Source organism: Rhipicephalus sanguineus, chromosome 2 (assembly GCF_013339695.2).
Source record: "Rhipicephalus sanguineus isolate Rsan-2018 chromosome 2, BIME_Rsan_1.4, whole genome shotgun sequence".
NCBI classification, from domain to species: Eukaryota; Metazoa; Arthropoda; class Arachnida; order Ixodida; family Ixodidae; genus Rhipicephalus; species Rhipicephalus sanguineus.
This window is the reverse complement of record NC_051177.1, coordinates 220,138,450-220,158,323: the sequence shown is the minus strand read 5'-3', so window position 1 is coordinate 220,158,323 and position 19,874 is coordinate 220,138,450. Positions and strand designations below refer to the sequence as shown.

General features: G+C 48.3%; 1 non-coding gene across 1 annotated transcript; it reads right to left on the bottom strand.

Moving 5' to 3' along the window:
- Positions 1-19,082: 19,082 nt before the first annotated feature.
- Positions 19,083-19,156, bottom strand: Trnas-gga (transfer RNA serine (anticodon GGA)). The gene has a single exon. It is a non-coding gene; the product is annotated as a tRNA-Ser (tRNA).
- Positions 19,157-19,874: the final 718 nt, after the last annotated feature.

The window sequence follows — 19,874 nt, the reverse complement described above, 5'->3', positions numbered from 1 at the left end:
ATGATATGTACTACTAACCATGAAACGAAGTTCACCAAGTGCACCTCTGATGTTGTTTATGAGATACCATTGAGTTGTGGGAGAGTGTACATCGGACAAACTGGGCAATGTTTTAATGATAGGGCCAGGCAACATAAGAACAATGTCAAAAATGGCTATGGCAGCCATCTAGCCTCGCACTGTAAAAAATGCGCATGCACACCCAAGTTCGGGCAAACTAGTTTTTTGACGTTTGGAAAATCCAAAAAAGAAAGAGAAATCGTGGAAGCTTATTTTATCAATAAAGCTGGAGATAAGTGTGTCAGCGCGGCGTCACTTAGTTTAACTACTCATGAGAGATCTTTTCTCGATAAACACCTGTTAGTTTAGCAATACGCATGTCCGCAATCGTTGGTTTTTTTGTGGCGTTTTTTGTGTGACAAGGCGTTTTTGGTGGCATAGCTATAAGTGGTGATTCTTCAATAAACATTCAGTTGGCAGTTCAGCGCTAGTCCTGTTGTGTGTGTTCCTATTTTTGTCGTCGTTTTTTTCGCGCTGCTTCTAGTTTTTGCCTACATCTATGTTTATGTGGGTACGAAAAGTCTAGTTCTTTAGCTGCCTAACGTTCTGGTCTCCATCCTTGAGAAGCACAACCATGGCAAGGCAGTGCAAGACATTTCCTTCTTGAGGCAAACTGGTATGGCGCAAAGAGGACGAGGAAGAAGCGAAAACGCGAACTGACAGACACGAGGGCCAGACATTTCCTTCTCTTCTCCAAGTGTAGGGGGCTGGGTCAGCTTGGGGAGTTAGACCCCTGTCACAGTGGCAAATTTAGTGTCATTTTGAGCGAGTGCACTTATGCTCACTGAGTGTCACTTAGGCGGTGCGCTGCTACACGAGAAAGAGAAGTGTGCTTTGGAAATGATGGCAGTGGCAATTGGTGGCTTAGTAGCGCAACATATATTTCGTATTTTTGACAATGCTCGCAGTTTAATTGCGTATTATAGGCATGAACATTATTTACAATAAACCTTGCGCGTAAATGAAGTAAATATTGCAACCGCATAACATCATTGGCCATCGCGAGCCGAGACAAGACAGTGTCATATCCAAGACAAATCGAAAACAAAAATGGCGGACTCCGGTGCAGAAGGGACGCGTAGTGGTGACGGGCGTTTGGAGCGTGTTTTGGCAGCACTCATTTGCTCCTCCCAAAGGCGTATGAGCGCCCGCGTCTCTGCGCCGGACCACGTTGTCTTCGCGGAAGTGGCACCCGTGGCACACGCCATCCCAAATGATTAAAGAATGACTGACCTACACATGTGCAAGGAAGTAAACAACGCGAGAGACGCGGCCATTGCACGACATGTGCTCCCGCATCCCCCTAGCGGACGTGACCGCAAACTGCCTGGGGACGAGAGAAGTGAGGTGTTTTGTTGTAGTATCATTTGTTTGAATACATGGTAGTATTCCTAATAACGAGAACGATGGTTTAAAAATGCCATGATCGCTGGCGTGGACCCAAACACGTACAGCGTAGCACTTAATGGCGGATAGCTTCTTCTTCCTGCTCGCACACCCGACACATCGCCCTCGTGTCGTCGGTATTCTCGTCGAATCGGCGACGGTAGACAAGTGTTCGCAGTGCCCCTGCCTGCGTTCCAGACAAAAGGCCACTACCACCATTGTTGTCGTACATGCGCTCCTTTTCTATTTCGTTCTTGTAACATGATACACCGTCAAGGTTGCCTTGGGGCGCATCGCCTTCCGCCACTGATCGTTCTCTTCCTCCCGTACCTGTTCTTGAGCGGCACGGGCCCATCCGCACTCCCTGCTTGCCTTCACGTGTTTCGCGAAGAAACCAAACTTTCGGCGTAGGGTGTACACCCGCGCAGTGTACTGTGTCCTTATTTCAGTCAGGCTGGCGTATCGGCACAAGCACCTTGCCCACCTGTTGTCATTGAGGAGACGCAGGCGGCCCTCGTAGTATATCTTGCTTCTGGCTTCTCGAGCCTCATACGACGACCATCCAGCGTCTCCTGAATGACCTCTATAGCAACCCGTCCGTGGCAGCCCTAGGCCAGTTGACCAACCACTCGCTGCCCTCGTTCCAGCCACTGTCTGGTTCCTGGTTGGAAGGTTAATACAGCTTTGGCAAACGAAGGGCATGCGACATGCACACACTTCCACATTTCCCGAACTAGCAGGAAGTGGTCGCAGCCCCAAAGGCTTCGTTTGCGCATCACGTACGCCGCTTTGCGTGATGTTTGTCGGATGCTTTCCTCATGGATGTCTAGAACATGACTTGATGTGCTTAGTTGCACACCGAGGTATCTGTACTCTTCTTTCCACAGAATATGCCCACCCTCTGCAGTTGTGTCTGTGCCTGCGAACACCAGCACCACTCATTTCTTGGGATTGAAGCTGAGTCAGAGTTTGCTCAGGTGATTTGCCGATAATGAAACTAGGTGCTGCAGGTGACGCAGACTGTCAGCCATCAGTACAATATCATCTGCTTATACCCAGCCCGGAAGCCCCCAGGGCACTGGTGCTCCTCCATATGAGTGAGCAAGAGAGAATCCACCTTCATCCGCCTGCAGCGTCCTCTTGAGGCTGCCTATATACAGCATATACAGCAGCCGCTACAATGGGTATCCCTTTTTGAGACCCCGCTTCACCGTCACTGGTTCGGCTTGAGCTTCGGCAAAACACGCCACCACCGTATAGACCAGAACACAGCGAATTCCATGCGCACCGCCATATTTGCATCGCGCGTCGCGCCATCTACCGCACACGCGACGAAACAACATGCGCGGGCTGCCACGCCAGCAGACGCTACACAGAGCAAACGTGAAACTCCCGAAACTCAGCCCGTCGGAGAGCGTGTTTCGCGTCTTTTCTGGCCTGGACATTTTCGCTGATTTTATTGGAACATCAAGAACATCTTGCTCATGCAAGTCCACAATGTATACAGAACGTGCTGAGTGGGCTGCGGAAGCAACTTCGTCAGATACGTACGCTGTTACATTTGTAAAAAAAAAAAAAAACGTGCTCGCTGTACTACGCGTGAATCGTAATTGCAGTGCAGCTCGCGAAAGAGTGAAACGATGTTTTGTTGCCCCATATTACAAGTTGTGCACAAAATTTTGTGAAAGCTCATCATTTCAGCATGCATTGCATAATAATTAGAGTACGCTTTACGGGTAGTTTCGCGAAACGTAATTTTTGTTTCACGAGCGCTCTTACAATAATGCGTCTTGCTCACAAAAGCGTGCTATCAGAAAGTATAACCTGCAGTATCCTTCAGCGATCTCTTTTGGAAGCTACCTCCGCGATTTTATTCTTGTAACGATAGTGCTTTACAAGCGAAACTGTGCTACTCTTAGTTAAGCCGGTTAGCTACGCCTGCGAAGTAAAGGACACTGACGCGAGTACTGTTTACTACGTTACGTGCCAATATATGTATTATGTGCAGCTGGATGCCTCGTGTCCAAATAAATTTGGGGAAATCAAACACTGAAATGAAAGCACGAAATTCTGGCCAGCTGTTGAGGAGCACCGTGCCAGTTATTACCTTTTGAAGACGAAATCTCGAAGGCGTGGATGCCATCAAAAGCACTAAAGCTTAATACTACGTTGAAAGTGGCAAAGCATGCTGATTGCTTGTGCTTGAAAGCACTACCTTGCACTAGATTTACGTCAAAAGAAACGCTCAAAGATATGAAGTTCACCCCCACACAAAGCTCGCGCCTGCCTTCAACCCAGCTGCGTGTCACGCAAAATGGGTTCGCAAAATGAAATAGGTGGGCATCACACTGCAGAATACACGCAGTTAGTGTACTTACTCGCGCATTTTCACTGGGCTCCTAGCTTTTTTTTTTTTGCTTGAATCACAGTTATCCACTCGCGGCGAAGCTGAAAACACCGCACCGTCACTATTTCCGTGGCGTGTCGTAATCGTCGCAGACAACGCTAATATCCTTTTCTTGCGCTGCTTGTTTTGGCATCCAAAGACGAAGCAGTAGTGCCCAGACGAGCTCTTATACGCAGAAGTGGCGTGAACGGGTACTTTTTCGCACTTTAAAGCCTCAGAACTGCAGCTTTCCCTGTTTAATTAGTGCAGCCCGCGCGCGCCTTGGCAGCTCGATCAGCCCGGCGTCTGGGTGCGAGAGTATCCGCTCGGCTCGCCAGCAGCCTGGGTGCGAGACAGGCGTGCTCTGGTGTATTGGCCGTGTATAGCCGACGCAGTAGACTGATCCATGTCTTCGGCATGCCAATCTGCGTCATGTACTGAAACAAAGGACCATGCGGTACGCTATCATATGCCTTGGCGACGTCGAGAAAACAAGTGTGTAGTGCTCTGTTCTCCTTTCGTGCTATCTCGATAGCCTGGGTGAGCACAAATACATTATCCTCGAGGTGCCGTCTGCTGCGGAAACCATGCTGTAGCTCTGTCAACTTGTCGTCATGATCTGCCCAGCCGCCCATCCATGTCCTTAATATTTGTCCGAAATTTCGGTATAGCGCGTTTGTAACTGTGAGGGGTCTGTACTCACGTAGCAACCTTGCATCTCCTCCTCTCTTCGGCACCAGGATCTCTCGGCCACATAGCCAATCCTCTGGTATCGGTTCTCCTGCCATGATGCCCGATAAGATATCTGCAAGCTTTTGCCTTGCCTCGTCTCCTTGATCGCTCGGCATTCGTGCCATCTCGTTCTTCTCCCGGCAACTACATACAGCCTCCGAGACCCGCAATCAACACACGCTCACTCTTCACTCCATTTCATCTCTCGCAACTTCCCCCCACCCCCTCGAATCGTGAATCCGGGGCGGGCGGGAGAAGTAATGGTTTGTGGTACAGCACCAACTCATCGGCATGAGCGACGGTTCGACGACGTGCCGTAGCTGGGTCACTGGGGCTGAAGCCATTTTCACCAACCTGCTTGAGCACACGATAAGATCCACCTCGCCGCGAGATGCCAACTTGGTCGCAACACCCTTGGTCGCGTCACGCAGCGTGTAAGCGTCCAAGAACACCAGGTCATCGTCTTTGATGGTTGTTGGCAGTCGATGAAGATCATAACTTGACCTCTGGGTCTATGCCGGTCCCAGTCTTTGTGGTTAGTGCAGCACGCTCGTAGACACCTCTTAATCATGCCATTGTGACGCTCAAGCATCTGTCCAGCCAGCCGGTAAAACACAGTATGCCGATCCTTGATTCCTCAGTGTTTCAGGAGGTTGCGCCACAGTATGCTAATGAAGAGCTTCCCGTTGTCTCTGGTGATGGCCACAGGTGTCCCATGGCGGCAGAAGACCTGGACCATGCACTCCAGTATTTTTGCACTGGTCCTACTCGTAGAAGGAACTGCTCTGGAAACGTTGTAAACTTGTCAATGACTACTAGCAAGTACTTGCGGCCACGAGGTGTAGACTGCAAGGGTCCAATAAGGTCAACATTACAAGCTCTTCCATGGGTGCTGTTACCCACTGACTGCTTGTCAGGCCTTCGGGGTTCTTGCGCCTAACTTTTGTGCGCTGACATATACCACAGCACTGCTCATACTTTGATATGTCCGCCCGCAGGCCCAGCCAGACGAATCGTGCAGCTACACGTCTCATAGTTTGGAAAAATTCAGCGTGGGCCGCAGTGGGGTGGTCATGCATGCGCCATTGTCAATGCCAGGTGCCGGAGATTAGAAGGTAGCCATGGTACCTCCTTGTTGCCTATTTGCTGAACGAGCAGGCCGCTTAGCTGCAGTGCTGTTGTTTCTGACAGGTCATGAAAAAGGCGATGATCACAGGCGTGGCAGACTGGGCTAGTTGGTGCTCTCTGATCAGAATCGTAATAGCGTAGAAGCAACAAAAAGACAAGAAGGGACGCAGACAAGCGCTAACTTTCAGTTAAACTGCATTGTGATATATATATATATATATATATATATATATATATATATATATATATATATATATATATATATATATATATATATATATATATGCAGGCCGTCCTCGTCGCCGAAAGCGTCCACAGAACTCAGAAGTACTAAGGCCGCACTGCAAATAATGGTGCCCAAGAGAGCGTGGTAAGACGCGACAAAGTCGCGGTCGTCCCGTTCAAACACCATCTATCTCACAGGCTGAAGAAGATTGGTGAACACGTGGGTGTGCGCGTTGTTTTTCGGCTCCGCACAAGCTCACCTCGCTCTCGCAGAAGAGCAGCCCTGTTGCGAGACGGGACTTAGGATGTAAGGTAAAGCATCGTAACCGGTTCGTGTATTGTGTGGGCGGGTTGGTTTACAGAACTGATCTGTCGTGTGGTGCCTGCTACGTTGGACAGACTGGCAGGTGCCTCAACGACCGTCTTCGTGAACATGCAAACGTCCGGAACAAGAGGGATGGTTTTCTAGGTTCTTCACGGTGATCAGTGTGGTTGTCGCCCTGCGTTTGATAACACTTCTGGGGTACTATGCAGGTTGGCCCGAGTTTGGCGAAAGTCGGAATCTTTCCGAGCTCTGGCGACGCCCCCTTTTGAACGAGCTAACAGTACGAAAAGGTCAAATCCATCCCTGAGCGCGCGCTGCGTTTCATTGGTTACGATAGAACGCGGCGTCACGTCAAGGGCGGTCGACAAAGTTGGGTGGTGTCTTCAAACCAGAGGCGTCTTCTTTCATTTGTTTGTCATTCCACTGAGTGCAGGTGCACCCATGCAAGAAAACTGTCAGGAACGTTTACTAACGATATTTTTTAGAGGTACGGGCGGTTTAAACTCATTTCCAGGCCTTTATTGTCTGCACTAAGTATCATTTAAAATAATCAGCACCGTGGCCTCTGAGATTAGCTCCAGCCGAGTGCCTTACAACACCGCGGCCGGAGCTAATCGCCGAGGCCACGTGTGTAATTATCATGGTACATTCTAGTGCGCTGCTCGGCCGGGGCCCGCCCTGTTCGTCCTCTTACTCGTCGTCTGCTCGCTCCCCGAGCACGTGCGCCCGGCTGATTAGCTAATTGGCTGGGTGGTATACCTAACTAATTAAGTCAGGACATGCTATAATCAAGCTAATTAAGCCAGGCCATGCTAAGACCGAGCTAATTAAGCCGTTTAAAGCTAATACCAAGGTAATTATTACCACGTTAATTAACGCCACGCTAATTAGGGGTGTGCTAATTAAAACCAAACTGATTAGAAGGTTGTTCACTAAGACCATGCTAATTAAGATCGTTCTAATTATGGCTATGCTCATTAGCTCCGTACTAATTACAGCCTTGCCGATTACACCTTAGTAATTAATGTCGTGTAGATAAAACATACCAATTAAGACAGGGCTATTCAACATCATGTCACTTAAGACCTAGCTAATTAACACAATCAAAATTGAGACCGAACTGACGCGGTCTTCTCTCCGAAGCAGACCGACTGAGTAGACGAGTCACGTAAAAAGCTCAAAGAAGCTAGGTGATCACAAGCTCCTACGATGGCTCCGGCCTTGCACGAGTAGTGCAAGCTGACCAAATTATTTCATATGCAACAACGCTGCCGCTTATCGTCCACCGCATGAAACGCTTGACAGGCACACCGGCACTCTGACAGTCACGAGTTGAACTGGGGCCTTTTCAGAATCAACAAGTTTGTGCCCGAGTTCCCGCGCCAATCAGTTTTATTGACAGACGCCCGTGGCGAAGATCGGGTCCGCCGCGCACCGGGTTTGCTCTTGCCGAGGACCAGTGCTCACGCCGCAACACCAGCGATCGGCACAGTTCATCTATGAACATATTAGCACAGACTATGCACACACGCACGAAGCAGTAAAGGTTATATCATCGTGTGGGACGTTCTTCATCACGTCTGTAACGGACCTCAATAAAGTTGTTCTCTCTGTCTCTCATCACGTGGCTACGATGTCTCGCATTCAATTTCACCGCGCTCACGACGTACAACTCACAGCCACGAAGCAAGCCCCCCTGGTGGCATCTGCGGCGAGAAATGTTGCTATTAACGTGTTGGTGGAGACGTTGCTTCTACCGATTCCTTACCGCAGCAACATTTTCAGACGTGTAACGTAAGTAGCAGTAACCTGTCTATTTATTTATTTGTAATATTCGAGAGAAGCGGTAGGAGCTGCACGAGAGTGTCGCGTGTGCGCCCTTGTTGCCTTCGCGAGTGGAAATTTCCATGCTGCCGGTGGAACGAAAGAACTTGCCCAAAAGAGGACAAACGCCCACGAACACGCCTGTGGGAGGCGCGATGTTCAGTTGGCAAAAAGAGAGCGCGACAATCACGCTGACGTCGCTGCACTGTTGAAATATTGACTGAGTGGCGGCACTGACGCGTTCGCACGCCGTGTTCTTTTGAAAACTGCCGCAGATACCGCACATGCGTTTGTGACGCCCTGCTCGTTCTTGTAGCTGTTTTTATCAACGCGGCTATCGCGCGCTCCGCACTGTCTTCCTATCACGACCGCCGTAGCGCGAGTTCGGAGCAAACTCGTGTGCCCGAGAAGCTCGGGCCATCCTGCATAGCACACCTGTAGTGTACCGGCACAAAGAGGAGCCCACCTGCATCATTGTTGAAGCGGCTCAGATGAAGCGGGAGTGCTGCTCATACGTGAGCAAGCCGTCCATATGACTTTGTGATAAAGAGGTTGCGTTTATGAAAGGTGCGGGTTCACGCATGCGGTGACACCACCCGGGTTCTTTTCGGGGTTTCTTTTTTCTGGGGGGGGGGGGGGAGGGAGGGGGGGTTGAACTTTTGGTTTTGCTTTGCCGCACTTGCCATGTTCATACACGCGCCGTTAATTCTGTTGATGCTTGTTTGACACGTGACTGCCTTTACTCTTTCTGTTTGTCATTTCATACACTGCCTTCATATGCCTTTCGTTTCGCTATCAAGTTTAGCAGAAAGTTAGCACTTGTCTGCGTCCCTTCTTGTCCTTTGTGTTGCTTCCGCGCTATTACGATTCACATCATGGGGCAATGCTCAAGGTCGGAATTCGAGAGCATAGCCCCTTGAACCACGGTTTTCAATTTTGAGAGATGACTGTCACGAGGCTGCTCTCCTACGAGTTGTACGGTGTCACTTAAAGGGGTCATGAACCACCCCTCACGCTTCGCGTGAGAAACACCCTGCAATGAGTCGGACCCTTACCAGGAATATATAGCCGAAAGAATTTTTCGAAAAGCTGAAGTAGGACCGGAGATATAGCGATCGCTATATTTACCTTCTTAAATCCCTCTCAACTCGCTTCATTCTGGAGGAGAAAGGCAGCGCCGTTCGAGGTGCCCCGCCAGTGCATTACGTCACCTCGCTTCAATGTTGTGTGGTTTCCTTTCCGCGGAACTTGGCGATGTTGACGGCTGCTGCTGGCAACTAATAGTTCCGGTCGTCTGCTTCTCGATGCGCCGCGCTGTCTGGCGCGGTGTATCGCGTCTGGGGTCTAAGCTGACGCGATCTATTTGCATTGATACTCTCGTTACTTCGCTTCGGGACTTCGCTTATATCCTTGTGCCATCAAATCAAAATTAAACTAAAAGGAAAAGCCGGCAAGCCCTCGATGTGGCCGACTGGCATGGAATGCACACTCAGTATATAACGAATTGTGCAAGGCGGCCTGCCTCAACGCATGGAATAAATCCCGTGCGCAGGAAACGCGACACAAAAGGAAAAAAAAGAAAAAAAAACGCGATTCTTTTTTAGCGGCCGCTGTGAACGGGAGGAAACGAGATAAAATGCCCTTCGACCTTCGGACGGCTGCAGCCCGCGTGCTCGTCGGCAAAAGTGAGGAAATCAGACAATCAGACGCGTCAGAATACAAGCGAGATGTGAGAAAGCGTCGCGACGTATGCGCACGCGAAAGGGAATAAAAGAAAAAAAGAAAGAAACGCGAGAAGAGAGTCGTTTTAGGCTGGCCCTAACAGCGTGCGGGATGCCCAGCCAAAGCCGTCATGGGATTACCTTGGCCTCGTGAACGCCGCTTCTGAACTGCCCACTGTGCCCAGCTGTGTGGGCCGTGTGTGCGCGTTTTGTGACTGCTCTCGCCGCTGAACGTGAAATACCCGGTTTTACGAGATTGCAATATGTCTTACGTCGGGTGCGATATGATGTGACGATGACACGATGTGTATATTACCAAGCAGATGATGGGCGCGCTGCGTTCGCGGTACCATCGGGAACACAAAGGTAAGTAATACTTATGTCTCCTCTGTTCGCGCGTCCTTATCGTCGCTCGGGCAGCTGTAGGTGTCGTTCTGCACATTGCGTCGCGTGAAAAGTGCAGTGAAAAATCGGAAAAAAGAAGGAAAAGTCATTAAGCTCACATAGCGACGATGTGTAATGCGTATTTAGAAATTCCTGTGAATATAGCACATGCTTCGCATGGCCAGCCAATTGATACGCGAGTGCGCCTTGAAAAAATATGCCTGTACAACATAATTTCCTTCCTTGCGATAAAGCATAAGTGAAGCAGAGTGCTTTCAAGAAGTATACGCTAAAGCAAAAAAAAAAGAAGAGAGAGAGAGAGAAAAGGAATGTAGGAAAGGTAGGGAGGTTAACTAGACAGTGCTTCCAGTTTGCTACCCTACATACACATTGGCAGGGGGAATAGAGAAGTAAAAGAGAGAGAGAGAGAAGGATAGACACATGTGACATCACACCCACAGTGCCGAGTTTCACAGGCGATCGCTCAATAAGCTTCTTTTCAAGTATCGCAGGAGGGCTCGTGTGGCTTTCTGGGCTGATATGCTGCGCGACCAGGCTCCTAAGATCTTTGCTTCATTAAAGGGCCGGACATCCAGTCTATTCAAGGGACACTGGGGAGTCTGGCGATATTCATCAAATGGCGCAAGGCATGTTCAATAGTCTCTGTACAACTGGAGCTTTCGCACATGGATGAATCTGCCATGCCAATGCGATGGATGAGTGAGTTAGTCAACGCTACACCGATTCACAACCGGCACAGCATTGCAGCGTCACGTCGAGAAATCTTGGATGGCAATTGTAGCTGGAGTAATGATTCAAGGTTCTTAGGGCGAGGATTCGAGCTAGAGAACTTCGTCACATCGCGCATAATGCGCACTGGGATCCTCCGCATAAAAAAAGAAAAAGGCCGCTATTATCACGCTGTCATGTCATGAAATGTGCATTGAGGCCAAATTTGTTTTCTTTTTATGCTGCTTTCATGCTTGATTTGCTTGTTTTGATGGTCCGTCTTGATGTCAATTTGTGCGCATTGACATGTGGCATAATCGTCACATAGTTATGACCATTGATGAAACATAATTATGGCCATAGGATGTGACAGACAGCCGCTAAGTGACAGTGTGTGTTGTGAAGAACATGCATTTTTGGTATTGTCACTTCGTTAGACACATATAAGCACTGGAAATTGCCAGGGTTACATGTGCATGTGCCTTTATGAGATATATTAGTTGTGCAAGGCTATTTTAATAACATTGATATAAGTCAGTTGAACCTGTTAAACCACGTTGTTGAATCACCCTGTTTCTTTCTTGTCGTTAGTTTGTTTTCCATCATGTTGTCATAGTGTTTATGATCTGTACACAGTATTCTCACTGTTAAGACAATTTCTAACAAAGTAAATGTGGTGGTATTGTGTCCAGGTGTTTTTTGTCCTCATTACAAGTACGCTGTTAATTTTTGCCATGAATACCTCATCTATAGTCCCGAACAGAGCAACTCACTACCTTTTCTAGGCTCTTGAGGACTTCACCTTTCAGTTGACGCAAAAAAAGAACAACTGAAAATGTTCGTGTCAGTACCCCTTTAAGTGAAAAGTTCACAAGGAACTACTTCGCAGCCTCACAGTTTTGCATTTGGTTCATGATTTGTTAAAAAGCCTGCAATAAGTATAACCAAGTGTGAGTCCTTGGTGAGAAATTCATTTTTATAGAAAGCTTAATGAACTTCTTTTTTGTATCATTTTGAGGAAGACATTTCTGGCAAAGCAGCAAGAGTTGCTCGTAAACTGCATGTGTTCAAGGCAGTGTATTGCGGGAACACTCCACTGTGCCTCACTGTACACTATCTCGAACATTTTGTACGTCTTATAGCATTTGCGCAAATACTGGGATTGATGCAGAGTGCTATGCATGATACCGCGTGCAACCTTTCCAGTAGCATGTGCATTTGAATATCTCGTATTGTTCAAAATGACGCTTAGTGGAACCGGCTTTATTCAGCAGACTTTATCCTAAAATGGACCGTTGGTCGAGTTGATGAGTATTCACACAACACAGAGAAATGAAAATGCAAGGCACAGGACGATTCGCTTCTAGCAACTGAAGTTTAATGCAAACCACAGAAAGATATACACACAGTATAAAAAAAACTACAAAACTAAACAATCACGCAGCCGCAGAAAGAGTAAAAACATGTCTAAAACATCCCAAGCACGTGTTAAACTTCAGCTGCTAGTACTGCGTCGTCCTGCCCCCTTCATTTCTATGTGTGTTGTATTTTTGTTTTCCCGCATTCTTTAACTATGAACTTAAAGGGGCCCTGCAACACCTTTCTTAGTTATATTGGAATAGTCTCATTATTGACGTATGACTCTTCACGAGTCATATGCCGCAAAAATTTTTCGAATCCGTCAAGTCAAAGTGGTGTTACCAAATTATAGAGATCACGTTCCGCAGCTTTCTCCCTCAACTCAACGCCGCGAGCGCGCGGAGAGCTAGGCAGCGACTCGAGGGAGGGAGCGCAGACGAGCGAGGCTCCGCCCAAGAGCGCCGGCGGAAATTTTTTCTTCATTTTTTTTCTCTCTGACGTCTGGGCGCAACCACGTGGTCTGTGCCGCCACTTCCGGTCGGCTTGCGTCGTTCTCGTCGAGCGGAGCCGATGTGTATCGCGTGTGCTTGAAAACTACGCGTCGGTTTGGTAATGTTGGGTGTGCACCTCGAACGCCGTAGTGTTTTCATCGCTCTGCCAACCATGGAAGCAAACCTGCGCGCTCGTTTGGAACGAATGACAGCTGAGATCGGTTTCGGCCCATACTCCGACACACCGCCTCGTAAGACGGCACTGGCAGACGACCCCGAAGCGCCGCCATTACCGGACGCCAGCATTGTTATCGGACACATGCTGCACGGCTGCCTCGGTCGGTCGTGAGAACGTGCCGACGATGCAGTTCCCAGCTGACGAGGCAACACTCGAACGGCTGCCACTCTCAACGGCAACCGGCGATGGTCAAAAGCACAGAAGTATTCACGTTTTCGGCACTGCGCATGGCGAAGAAAACGGAACCACGCAACTACGAGCAGACGAGCTGTCGGTGAGACCGGAAGTGCTAATAATAATGTTTGTTCGGTGTTTTTAACGCGATAACAGAATATAAACATACATATTATCTACTTATTGAACTCAAGATTAACAACGAAAGTAATAATGAGGGTGTCATCGTGATTATAACATCAGCCAATGGTGGAACTGCCGACAATCGCGTCATATATTGCGGACTAATACATCATTTGTCGAGAGAAGAGGGAGCGATTTTCAGCTGACTTTGAGAATTTATTGTAAATTCCAGGCCGTGCGCATCGCTATAATATTTGGCTCGCGTGTTTTCGGGAGCCTCGACTACCGATCGGCAGCGCTTTTTGAGCATGCTCGAAAAGTGTTGCAGGGCCCCTTTAAGTCCTGACTGCTTTGCAGCCTCTATACGTGCGCGGTCAAATTTTATTCAACCTCATGGCATATAAAGTCCTAGGATCCAATGTGCCAAGCCATCAGCCACTAGTTATAGGAAATTTTTAATTTTAAGCATTTGATTGCTTAATTTCAAGTTGACCTTGCAGCCATAATGCTGGGCTTAATTTTCAATGTGGTAAATATGCATAAGCCATGAAGTGAGGAATTAAATATGAAGAACATTAAGTTGCAGATGGCACTAGCTGACATGGACATATTGTAAACATAGATGTACTAATTATACATAATAGAAGTATTGGTACATTGTAGTAATGTGATAACGCCGACAAGTTCCCAAGCATAATCCAGAAATTTACGTTAGTTTCCAGATATCTGTGAGTCAATATGTGCAGCAATATATGAAGGCAGCGTTCTGATTTTGTGGGCATTGCTGAATGCTTTTATAAATCGTGGTAAGTGGATCTACAATCAATTTTTTACTTTCCTGCAGGAAACTCAACTGTATTATCATGTACGACATGTTTTGATATCATAGTGCAAACAAATGCAATAAAAAAACTGGAACATGCGTATCTGCATGGTTGCATTCTTCTCGGAAAAATGATAAGCTGGCCTTATTGTACCATTTCAGTTGCCTTCATGTGTAGCCTGGTACGAAGTTCCTTGTGCATTCCATTTTTTTATTGTGCTTAAATACTGGCACTGTGAAGTGCACATGTCAGTAGGTTTTACACACTACTTTCATGTTGTTTTACTGGTGTGAGTTATATACAGTGAAACCTAGGTGATACGATCACAGCTCATACGAATTTCCGGGTGATACGAATTTTTCGTCGGTCCCGGCCAAGGCCCATTGGCCTGCAGTGTAATGTAGTACGGTTGTTACGAACCGATTTTCACCCGGCGACGTTTGATACGAACGTGCGCTACCGCCTAGGAAGGAAGAGGTGCTGTCCCCGCTGTCGCGGAAGACGCGCTAAGCACGTGCAAGTGCGGGAACTCAAGCGTGGGCATGCGCGCCGCACCGCCAATTCGTCAGAATCACGGTGTATGAAGGAAGGAAAATAGAAAAGGAGAAGGCAGGGAGGTTAACCAGAAACACTTCCGGTTGGCTACCCTGCAATGGGGAATCGGGGAAGAGGGAATAGAAAGACGAGAAATAGAGAGTAAAGAAGAGAAAGAAAGAGAGACAGAAGAGATGCAGCGTGCGGGATTGCACCACAAGTCAGAGGCATTCCCACAAGCCCGTCGTTCTCAAAAAGCACAATAGTGCTTTCACTGCCTAGAAAAACACTTTTTTAATGGTCAGGATAAACCTTTAGAGACGCGTCACGGCCACCGAGATTGTGTGCGCAAATCGTTAAGGCTCTTATGTGTTTAGATTACAGGGGACATTAGCGCCATGGTTTTTTTTTCTAACGCGTCGACGCGCGCTGCTATCGCACTGTGTTTGCACGTGCCTGCCTCATGTATCAGACATCCTATGAAAGGTGGACGAGGACGGAAAGAAGGCGAGGACGGTCACGGCGAAGGAGTCAGGCATCACAACGTCAACATGCGTGACCGTTCAGGTCGCACTTGTGCGGGCACGGCCGTAAATCTCCCAAAAACATCCGCAACACCTTGGTTCTGTAATTTTGTGGCCTTGATCCATCGCGTCAAAGCGCTGCTTTCGTTACTTTTGCTGCAGTACTCCGGTTGGTTGGTTGGTTGAAAAAACTTTATTTGGGTCCTGCAAGGCGCGCGTCAGCGCGCAGCGGGCGACTCCCACGTCGGGACCGTCAGCAGTACTCCGGTGTCATGCAAAAAAGCATACGAAAGTTTGGAAGGGGCTACTGCTGTCGCGGGTCACAGCGCCCCTGGTTCTTAATTAAATACGCGCGTACGGGAAGTATATATACGAGTGCTGGTATAATTTCCGACATCTGAACACTTAACTGACAATCATTCAGGGTTCTTCCTGACGTTGCTGCGGCCCTGACAAACAATAAATGAAAATGTACACCAGCTTTCTTTTGTCGCATGCTCATTTTCCATGTGTTCTGGTGATACGAATTTCGGATGGTCCGAATATTTTTGGTGGTCCCGTGAGATTCGTATCACCGAGGTTTGACTGTACAGTGCTTGGCCTGCAGTGTATATGTTGTTCTATGTGTTCTGTATTGTGCACAGGTTCTGTGCACAAAGATGGAAATATACATATGCTTACACTGACATGACAGCTGCTACTGTTTTGATTCAAATAAACCGATAAACTCAAGTGATAAAAGAAACAATACAAGCACGGTTTCTTGTATCAGTTGAGGTATGACTATTTGTCGTGCATGCAAATGGAAGAAATGAACTTCTGCATGCAATACAAATTGGTGAAACACTGCTCGCTCAATGTAGCGGCTTGCCTTCAATTACCAAACAAATATAACAGATGATTTACACATTACAATACATTGTGGAAGAGAAATAGGTGACAGGCAGTTAGACGACAAGTCATCACTGTGTTATAACGCAGATTGGGTCATATTTCATCAATCGTACCATAATTGAAGCTGCCTGTTGTATAAGTGAACTTCAACATAATGTGCAGGTGGGCGAGGGAGTGCACATACGACCGAGTTTTTCCAGTTTTGTGCCCATTTGCTATCGCCCTCGTGTTTCTGTGTTATGTATGTAAAGTTGTGAATTGCGAGCAAGCTAACCTGTCTACTCCTGTTAATATAGTATACTAGCAATTCAAGCGAGCTGTAATACACATTTTTTTTTAATTCGTACTGCGTCATCTGTGCAAGAGTAGTGCCAAGTACACATGGAGGTTAACAAGGGAGAAACACAAGTGCATGAACTTTTATATTTTGCGGGAGACATGTCAATGGTAAATTAGTGGATGTTGTGCTTGACCAATTTTACTAGACTAGAGTGACATCGCGGCACGCCTTTGGCATTCGTTAATGCGGTGGCGTGATGCTTAACAATGACTGTTAATTAGTAAGATACTAGGTAGTCTCCAAGTATGAAAGCAACTAAATAAGAAATATCAGTTGTAGATAACCCCTGTATGTCAAGCTAAAGCGCGAATTTCAAATAAGTGCTAATTGCCGAAATGGATTATTGTTCATCTGCTCGGAAGGCGCTGCTGTCCCTGCGTGCAGCTCGGGACAGTAGGCGCGCTTCAAATGCGTTTAATGTACACGCGTCACAATATCCTTGTAACTGTGGCGTCTGCGTGTCTAACTTTTATATGCTATGGGAGCGGCAGCCGCGAGCGCGCCGACTGTAGAGGAGAACGATGGACACGCGCAAGATCGCGGCTCACGCTCAGTGGCCGTTGACAGCGAGTCGCGGCTGAGTCTTGCTATGAAAAAGACGTGTTACTCAGTGTCTAGTCCTCGTCTCTGAGGGGTTCTGCGCGGCGGCTGGCCCAGACACCTACAATGCAAACACAGGCGGTCAGAACACGCTACTGCCACTGGACGCATGCAGCTCGCGGCAGAAATGACTAAAATTGTCCCACGGCAGAAGCCCATGGAATGCACATAAGTTCGGCCAACTGAAGATACTTTTGTCACGCTGGTATCCACGAATTTCGGGCGACCGAAGCGTTGTCGATACATGGAGAAGCACTCAAGAGGGTTAAACAGGGGACAAAACAGCGCAAAATTGAGACAGGATATGCCTGTCTTTAACGTGCACCTCAATCTAAGTGCACGGGCATCAAACATTTTCGCCTCCATTGAAAATGCAGCCGCCGCGGCCGAGATTCGATCCCACGACCTTCGAGTCAGCAGCCGAGTACCATAACCACTAGACAACCGTGGCGAGGTGGTCCACTATCCTTAATGTGAATGCAGTGCTGAGTGAGGGTGGTACATCTAGGAATTACAGTAAACAAATGATAGAAGACATCGAGCACTTTATTCATGGTTTGTATGCCTTCGTCAGCTGGAACGGTGCTCCCTATTCACGGGACTACAAACACTTCAAAGAGGCCCTGGAAACAATGAGATTCGCCGCCTCCCTCTATCGCGAGAGCGGTGGTTATATTATTATCACGCTTAACAAATGGCTCAGTTCCATTTGTCCACCCAACCAGGGCTACATATACGGATATGCCTGTCGCAGTCAAAAAGTATCTGGCAAACACAATGTCCCGACACAAATCTGGCACACACAGGAAGCGTTAGATACGGCTGCTTGTGGCCCAATGTATCTTGCACTTTAAGGATGTAGTTGATTACGACCAACCTGTTGCCAGTCGGAGTGCTCGTTCCAGTGTCCTGAATGTGGCGCGCGTCGCCTCCGCTGCCCTTGCCACTGGCTTCTTAAGCACGCTCATACTTACGCCTGTATCTAGCAGGGCCAAAAATGTAGTCTGCCCAATCCGCACTTTCAGGAGAGGCTCCTTGTTGCCGGCCAAGGCCGCTACCCGCACTGCTGTCTTGTAGGTGCTTGCTGGAGTAGCCCCTGCCGTCTCCCGTCCCGGGCCCTGTGAGCGAAATGTCCGATTCACTTGCATCGGTGGCAGCGAAGCGGGTCGTTCCGCCGACCTGAGGGGCACTCGCGGGCTATGTGACCGACGCCTCCACAGCGATGGCAGGTAATTCCATCGGAGTCGAGCGGTTGGTATCCTTCCGGCTGTGGCGGCGTTGGGAGATGTGGCCTTTCAGCAGAAGCGCGCGATTTGTGCAAATGGTCCGGATGGTAGGACGGCTGTATCGCCGCGAGGTGCAACGGCGAGCAAGATGCCGCCGATGGGGACTGGAACGGGGTTGCAGCCGCAGCCATCATTACTCTGGGCTGCTCTTCAGACAGGCCAGCCACATATACAGCAGGCTTGAAGGCAAGGACCCTCGCAACTTGTGTCTGTTGGGAACGCGTTGGCTTGTACTGAAATAGTAACCTGGTTGCTTCTAGGTTGTTTCTGGGACATAGCTAGCTGATGCAGGTTGTTTCTAGGTTGCTTCTATAGGTCGTTCCTATAGGCTTTAGCTAGGTAATGCTAGATTGTTTCCACGTTTATCTCAGCGCACAGAGGTTCGCGTTAAACCACAGACACAGACGCGACACGGATGTCCAAACTGCAGAGACATAAGCTCGCGCTGAAGCCAAGCGTTCGCACCTCTCATAGATCCACGGGCACATCGTCTGTGACGGAGGCCATCCATTGCTTCGGGGCCGCCATCGCTTCGCAACTATTTGTAGGGCCAACTGTTGTCTGCCTCATTATTAGTGGACCAGTGGTGACTAGTGAGATTTACCCAATTTCTGTGCCACACACCCGTTTATGATGATGATAGCTTTTAAAATGAAAATCAGTTCTGCGGAATCCCGCAAGGTGGCGGAAGGGTTAAGAAAGGGAAAATAGACAACCACCCGTTTGTAGCACGAAGCCACAAGGAAATCCATACGGATTTCTCAGAAATTAAGCCTCTTAGTCGCCGAAAAATTCGTCCTGGTCCGGGGTTCGAACCCGGGACCAACGCCTTTCCGGGGCGGTCGCTCTACCAATTGAGCTAACCAGGAAGCTAGCAATTGGCAGCGCGAGGGCGAATTCATCGACAACTCGAAGCAACTGGACATATAATGAAAATCAGTTCTGCAGATTCCCGCAAGGTGGCGGAAGAGTTAAGAAAGGGAAAATAGACAACCACCCATTTGTAGCTTCGTGGCTTGGTGCTACAAAAGGGTGGGTGTCTATTTTCGCTTTCTTATGATAGTATTTTGGTTCGCCGGACCAGGAACGATTTGCTAAACAGCTTCGCTGTAGAAAAATCATCGGCCCATCCCCTCGATGAAAATCGTCGGACAGCGAAGCTGCCTGAGCTATGCTGAGTATTACAAAGTGCTACACCAGCAAGTGACACTTGCCAAGCAGTCTATTCGCGAGCTCGGAACGCTGCTTTTTCGGCACGGAGACGACGTTTGCGTTCACGGTCGAGTTCGGACTACACGCCGGTGCGGGCTACACGAGTTCTAACTACCTAGAATCAGGAGAATTCAATACGCTCATTTCTATATGATTGGCTATGAAGATCACGTGTGATTAGGAAAGCTCGCAAGTTTACATTATTGGGTGGCGAGATCACTGCAATATTATAGCAACTTGAGCGAGTTGGTACATCTTCATCGTGCGTAAAGTTCAGCGCGCACGGGAACGAGGGACGAAAGAGAAGAAGCAAACAGGATTAGCGCTGACTCTCAACTTAAATTTTTATTCCAAAGGAAACACTATTAGTATCTA